This window comes from Oxyura jamaicensis, chromosome 10, assembly GCF_011077185.1.
Source record: "Oxyura jamaicensis isolate SHBP4307 breed ruddy duck chromosome 10, BPBGC_Ojam_1.0, whole genome shotgun sequence".
NCBI classification, from domain to species: domain Eukaryota; kingdom Metazoa; phylum Chordata; class Aves; order Anseriformes; family Anatidae; genus Oxyura; species Oxyura jamaicensis.
In genome coordinates this window covers 20,706,817-20,714,002 of record NC_048902.1, presented here as the reverse complement: position 1 = coordinate 20,714,002, position 7,186 = coordinate 20,706,817, and the positions used below count along the sequence as shown (strand labels likewise).

The following is a 7,186-nucleotide window of genomic DNA, read 5'->3' as shown; positions in this document are numbered from 1 at the left end:
GCCACACGGGCAGGAGCACATCCCAGCTCAGGGAGAGGGGCTGACCACAGGTGGGCCTTTACCAGGAAAAATAAAAAATAAAAAATAAAAAAGACAAAGCCAAGCCCTGCAACGTGAGGCAGAACCTGGAGATTTGAACTCAGAGGTCAGGGGCTGGTTCATAAATGAAACCCAAAGCGGCGCTCCGGGGGTCATCGGAAAGCTTTGCTTGGCTCCTGGCGGTGCTCATGGGGAGCTGTTGGGGAAAAGAGCAGCTTGCTGCTGAGGGGCAAAACGAAGCACCTGATGGAGCTGCACTGCTGGCTGCACGACCCAGTGCTTGCAGGCACTGCTCTGCTTTTCCCCACGTGGCCCCCACAGGGGGCAGGGGGGCACACGGGACTGCTGGTGCCATGCCGAGCTGTGCCAGGCTGTGCCGAGCCGTGGCTGTTTCATGGTGTGAGGTTCCCCTTTGCTCCCGCACCCATTTGCCCCATTCCCACTTCCTGACCTCACTGCCCTGCACCCCAAAAAAGCCCCAGTCTCTCCGCTGCCCCCCAGTTCCCCGCGGTTCCGCCGGAGGTGACACCCGGGTACGCTCCCTGGTGTGACCAGGCTGGAAGGCACCGAGCCACCCAAGTTCTGGGCGACTCCTAAAGCAGCCAGCAGGGCATTGCTGCTGTTCTCGCCCCATTTAATTCAGTTTTCCTGACCCGCAGCAGTTCTGCTGCACCCCGTGCATCATTAACGATCACGCCAGCTAATGAGGGATCCCGCCCTAATAAGGGACACGGCTGATCCGAGCTCATTGGGATGCCACAAGGAGCTCCCCTGAGCTTGGTACAAGCAAAGCACGAAATAATCCTCCCCAGCGGGACGCTGAAGAGGAGCCTTCGGCTGCCGAAGCGCTGGGTTCCCACAGCAGCACCACGTGGCACCTCGTCAGGTCCGGACGCACGCATCCAGACCCAGCCCGGGTCGCCTGGGGAACACGATGCTGCCCACGTGCATGGATGGATTTCATCCCCATGGCTGCACGGCGTCTGTGCACAGCTGGGGGGCAAGGGGAGAGCCGAAATCCCCGCGGAGAACACGGGGCGACCCCGGCACCGGGACGGAAAACATAAGGGAAGAGCGAAGAGAACTCTGGGCACCAGCAGCCAGGTGCTGAGTGCCGAGAGCTGCCCGCCCCGCCGCCCGTCACAGCCGCCGAGTGGCTGACGCTGGTTTATTTTTAATACTTAATGAGATAAAAGGTTGGAATTGCTTTTAAGCCTTAAATTGCCTGAGCCCTTTTTATCTTTAAAAACACAACAAGCAATTTCGGAGTGTTTTTTTTTTTTTCTTTTTCTTTTTCTTTTTTTTTTTTTTAAAGTTTGTTATAATGATTCCTGGTAGCTATTATGCTGGAAATAAGGCTCTTTCAAAGACTGTTGGGATACATTAAATGCTTCATTTTTCAGTCTCCATTTCTTTTGTTTTTGATCTCCATTCAGATTGATTAAAGACACTGACTGCTCAATTTTGATTAAATCCTAAATCATAACGGGCTTACAAAACAACTGTGAAAGCTGACATTTATGAAGTTCAGTAAACTAGTTGTAAGAACAGGAGTGCGAGATGGAAAAAAATAATAAAATTCCTTTCCAAACAAACATCGGTTGACAGCAAACAGATGGTTAGAGGCTCTTACTTGTAAACTGGAAAAATTAAGATTTGGCAGGTTCTGTTAAAAAATAGTTACAAAACATCTTAAAGTTTTCCCCTTCATATCCTGGTGTTGCTCTGGGCATCGTTTCAATATTTTCATAGGCTACTGCACGGAAAAGGTTCTGAATACATGAAAGCAGCTGGCATAAAAGGGCTCAGAAATACTAGTTAAGATTTATAGGAAGCGAGGTTGCCAGCATCCCAAAGATGCAGTATTTAAAACCCAGCTCCTCAGCCCACCAATAAATCACCGTAACTTAGCAGCCGAGCTCCAGTTTCATCTCCAAAGGTGCGAGAAAAGTGGGCAAGATGTAACCTCGGTAGATTTTTCCATATTTGTTGACTTACCCCGTGATAATGTTAAGCTAATGTTTTTGGCCTTAAGCAGAGCCACGTAAAATGAAAAGCCCCCAGCGCGGGTTCCCCGGCCGGAGGGGGGATTCCAGCCAGAGACCTGCTGCTCGCAGACGAGTTTCCTCCTCCTCGGACAAAAGGTCGAGGGGACACCTCCATCACTTGCTGGCGTGCATTAAACCCGCTTGTGACTGCGGCTGCTGCTACCGCCCCCCAGCCCAAATCCTCCTGGGCTGAGCCCCCAGGACCCTGTCACCTGTGGGGACAGCCGGGTGGCCACGCGGGGTCCTTGTTTTCTCCCCCCCCCCCCCCCCCCCAGCCCCGGCTGCAGGGGCAGCAGACGATTTTCCAGCGCCAACGCAACTGAACCGCTCTGCGCTGGGAGCAGAGTCAATGGGGCCTTGTCTGCAACCTGAATTACTGGCCTGCAAACAATCATTTCGGAGTCAGCATCCGAGGCCAGTTCCTCTCCTTTTCTGCCGGGCCCCCCCCCCCCCCCCCCCCCCACGCACCCACCGAAACCATTTGCAAACTGTTTGCGATCGCTCTGGGCAAAACCAGGAGGTTTCAGTGGCTCCCTGTGAGCTGCCGGGGAGCCAGAGCCCCTCGGCCGGCGTGTTCCAGCGCACACGGAGCGAAAATCTACTTGCAGGCTGAAAACAATTTTAATTTTAAGATCAAAGCGAGCTGCAGGAAGGAGGCAGGGAGGCGGCCGGGAGGCAGCGGGTCCCGCCGTGCTTCTCCTCCCTAACGCAGGGAGAGCTGCGCCGCTGCAAGCGGCGAGACCCCGGGGCTGAGGCATTAATTCGAGCTGTGTCTGAAATCTGCCGTGGGTCTGAGAGCCCAAAGCCTCCCACCAACAGACGTGCCAGCCCTGCTGTTAGAGCAGGGTGCTGGGTCACCAAAACCCCCAGCAGAGCCAGTGAGGGAGCGCCTTCACCCAAAACTGGGGCCAAAAATCACCCCCGGCACAGCTTACCTCCTGCTGAGCCTATAGGGCACTGGGGACATGTGTCGGTCACCTAGCAGATGTGACATTCCTCTTTCTCTCCCCACAAATGCAATGGCCCAACCAAAGCTTCTTCCAGAGAAATCGTCGCGTTTCTCCCTTTCCCTAGGAGCAAAAATCCCCGGAGAGCCGGGGCTTCGCTGCCTCTGCTTCCTTCCCAGGCAAAGCACGCTGTGGAGAGATGCAGAAACACGTTACAGAGAGAGGAAAACATGCAGGCAAACATTTTTGAACCTCAGAGCAAAGCTTTGATCCTCGTTTCATCTCTGGGTCAAGCCTTCCTTTGGAGGAACCTGGTTTATCGTTCTTACATCTAAATCCCTGGAAAAGAACTCCCCCCCCCCCCCCATCTCATGAGACATCAAAAACCGTGCTCAACAGAGTGCTAAAAATAATCTCCTCCAGGGAGCAATCCTGTTCTGCCCTGGAGGGGAACGGAAAGATGAGTTAATAGGTCTTTTCCATCTCTGGTTCCTGTAATTCTGAAAGAAAAAAAAAAAAAGAAAAAAAACAAGGCTGATTCTTCTGTTTACTTTTCTGAATATGCAAAACTCCCCTCGCACCAGCTCCGCGGGTCTCCGTCCCAGCCTCAGACCAGAAATCCCGACTGCCTCGCTGCCTTCCAGCTTCCCAAGCGCCTCGGAGGTGTCTGCTTTTTTTTTTTTTTAAATCTTCCTCTTTCCCTACTACAGCTTTTTCCTTTCTCTCCCTGCTCCTTTGAATGAACGCTCGCACCAAGCGCTGGCTGCTTCCAGGGGACGGCTTGGGGCTGCCAACGTTTCTCCCCGTGAAGAATTCCCCTTCTCTGTGTGCTGAGCAGAGAGAATAAATCAGGTGAGCAGGACCGCGGCCGTGCCCCCGGCCAGCACAGCAAGCGGCTCGGGGTGACTCCTTGCACCGGAGGGGAAAAAGACCCAGGGATTTATTCTGCAGCTGCCTCTCCACCTTGCAGGCACACTCCGTGGCGCTGGCTGCGCTTGGGCTGGCAGATGGGAAACGGGCTGCTATTCCTTAAAAAATATAAAATAAAAAAGGCAAAATGACAAACCCAACAAATGTCAAGTGCGCTTATAACCGTGCCTCCATCCCTGCTGCCTGCACGGGAGCTGAAGGCTTCTCCCTGGAGTCACGGCCACCGGCTCGGCCAGGGCTTGCCTGCAGAAGAGATGCAGGGGCTGGGGTTTGAGCCCCGTGTTCACCCGCACCCCGCTGCGATGCTTGTGCAGCCCTGGCGCTTGGACCCTGGAGCAGCCACCTGGGCCAGCCTCGTCCAAGCTGCTGCAGTACCAATGCCCCCCATCCTGCTTCCCCATCCAAATTCACACTAGTTGTTCACTGCATTTTGCTTTGGTTTTGCATTTTATTTATTTTATTATTTTATTTCATTTTATCTTAGTTATTATATCTTATTTATTTTATTTTATTTATTTTATTAATTTTATTTTATCTTATTAATTTTATTTTATCTTATTTATTTTATTTTATTTTATTTTATCTTGTTTATTTTATTTTATTTTTATTTTATTTCATTTTATTATTTTTTATTATTTCATTTCATTTCATTTCATTTCATGCCATCCTGGCTCAGCTGCCTGCATCCTGCCACCCCAAGGAAGCAAGGCCGTTGCTTCCAAGCCCTGACCCTCGCTGCTCCTTTGCTCAGCCCTCCACGAGCACATCCCCTGGTCCGACGTGGCAGCAGATGCTCGGTGCCCCGCAGCGAGGTGCCCGGCCAGCTGACCAGACCGAGGCTGATGGCACAGCACGGGCAGCCCAGCGGGTTGCCCAGAAGTCCCTTAGAGCCTGGAGCGATGCAGCTCGAGCCGCGGCGCTGCCCTGCCCGTAGATCTTATCCTCAAAATGCCACCTTTACCTGGTGCTTCATTAACCTACAGAAACACAGCTGGGTTGCCCTGGAGGGACTTATCACAGATATTAAAATGATATCGAGGAATTTCTGCGGCTTTTCAAAGGGTGCTTTAAAAGATGGGAACAAACACGGGGTAGAAAAATTGAGGTTCCTGCAGGGGAACGGCCCTGAGATGTAGGGGGGGCTGAGCTGGGGCTGGGGGCACGAAGCTGCTCACCTCTGGCCAGGGATGTGTGCTGGGTCTGCATTGTCTGAAAGCTTCTTGCCGCCCGGTGGTAAGGACAGTTGAGTTTCGAGGCGAGGAAACAAAACCAAGCCCCAAGCTCACCCTCCGCTACAATCCAATTATCCGCCCAAGAGCAGAAAATCACAGATGGTTTTGCATGGATTTTCTGAAGGAGTGATACTCCAAATGCTGTTATCTGGGGAACCATAACAAAATGTACACGGGCACTTATAGCTGCAGCATCTGGAAGGGAAAGGATAAAAATCTACTTATGTGCACAGGCAGACTTTCCAAGAGCAGAGTGCTTCTACAATTCATCGCCTGAATAGGAAGCAGAGCAAGCATCAGCCGAGTCAATGAGCCCGAGCCACTGGGAGTCAGCCTTATCCACCACATCCAGGCTGGAGCTGAAAGTGAGAGCAAAAACCTTCCAGGCCCCGGGATTCGAGAGCTGCGCAAATTCAAACCCTCTGTGCGTATGTGGGGCAGCGGTGATTTGCAGCCTCCGACGCTGGAGGGGAGCTTGGGAACAGCTGTAGAGCAACAGCGAGGATGTAATCAGGGGGGTGCTGGAGGGAGAGAGGCGGGGAGGGAGGGAGGGAGCGAGCCACTGGAAGAAATCTTTGTGCTTGGGATTCCTCTGGCAGGCGTAATGGAAAGGGGACCGGGCTTAAAGGAAGCAGAACAAAGGACAAAAGTAACGTAAAGGCTTGGCAGAAGGGAGGGCTTCTGAAGGCTGCAATATTGAAGGGGTTTTTAAAGGAGGCATTTGAAAAGAAAGCTGCCTGCACTTCAAAATCTGACGTTGCCTCTCGCGTGCTTCAGCTCGAGAAGGACCGACAGCAGGCAGAGGGGAACAAAGAGAATTTGTAATAAGAAATCAGAACTATGGCCCAGCCGTGAGGGGCACACAAGTGGTGTGATGTCTGGCTCAGACGCACGTCCCCCAGAGCTGGCAGAGTCTCAGGAACTCATTACAAAACTTCCAGGGGGAGGAAAAAAAAAAAAAAAAAATCTCTTAGAAAACATTAGCATCGGGCTAAACTGGTGCACTGGCACGTTGCCCACAGAACAATTTATCTCATATATAAATAGCATAATTAACCTACATGGTATATACATTGCGTACCACGAGGATGACTTTCAGTTGGAAAAAACAAATAAATCTTTAAAAGTTTAAGCCCTATTTACAGGATTGCCGCTCCATAAATCACCCAGATCATCAAGGCTACTTTATTAACGCCTTTCTGGCTTCGTGCTCGCAAGGAGAAGACAGAGCCCCGCAAATAATTTGGAATTATAAACGTTCCCCACCGCACAGCAACTGTCTTTCAGCAGGTAATGAAACATATGACGTGCTCCCAGTCTATGACCGAAGGCTGTTGCGTGCTGGTCTCCTCCCAGCGCACAGTTCCAGTTGTGTTCTGCTCGCGCGTCGGGAAAGAGACCGGGATATTTTCGGTGTGCGTGGGAGGGGAGAAGGGGGTCTGCCTGGTTCGGGGCCAAGACTGATGTCATTTAGGAGCAGCTCTAATGCATGGCCAGGTAAAGCTGCTGCTTGGGACAGTGCATGGCAGGAGGATAAGGGACTGCTCTAAGCAGATCCCAGCTCCCTCCCCATGCAGAGACCCCAAGCACACGGCTTTCAGCACCGCAGCGTGCCCGTCCCCCGTGCTGCTGCTCCGTGGAGTGCGGCAGCTGCAAACATCTCGCCCTTCGGTTGCGATGAGTCAAGCTTAATTAAATCCCGCTAATTTCTGTGACGTCTGGAACAAACCTCGGTCTGTCCCATGGCCAGGCTGGTAACTGGTGGTCGATTTATGGGGCGTGCAGAGAGGGACGAGCACAGGTCTGTAGACCACTGGATGCCCCAGGGGTTCACAGGGTGCAGGGAACCCATGCAGGGTGCGGGGAGCCACCTCTGGGCGCAGGCTCCCCATGGGTGCCACCGCTTGCAGAGGGGGCCTGCGGCATCCCTCCCACCCCATTGGCAGCTTTCCCACCCTCCTTGGTCCGTGAGATGTGTCCCACAGGAGTT

At 52.6% G+C, this 7,186-nt stretch overlaps 1 long non-coding RNA gene across 2 annotated transcripts; it reads right to left on the bottom strand.

The window, feature by feature from the left end:
• Positions 1 to 2,355: 2,355 nt before the first annotated feature.
• On the bottom strand, positions 2,356 to 4,047 carry LOC118172355. Of its 2 annotated transcripts, XR_004753656.1 has the most exons (3): positions 3,586 to 4,044; positions 3,023 to 3,223; positions 2,356 to 2,468 (listed from the first exon to the last, which is right to left on the bottom strand). It is a non-coding gene; the product is annotated as an uncharacterized LOC118172355 (long non-coding RNA). The 2 variants fall into 2 exon arrangements; XR_004753655.1 differs by having other exon boundaries at positions 3,023 to 4,047.
• Positions 4,048 to 7,186: the final 3,139 nt, after the last annotated feature.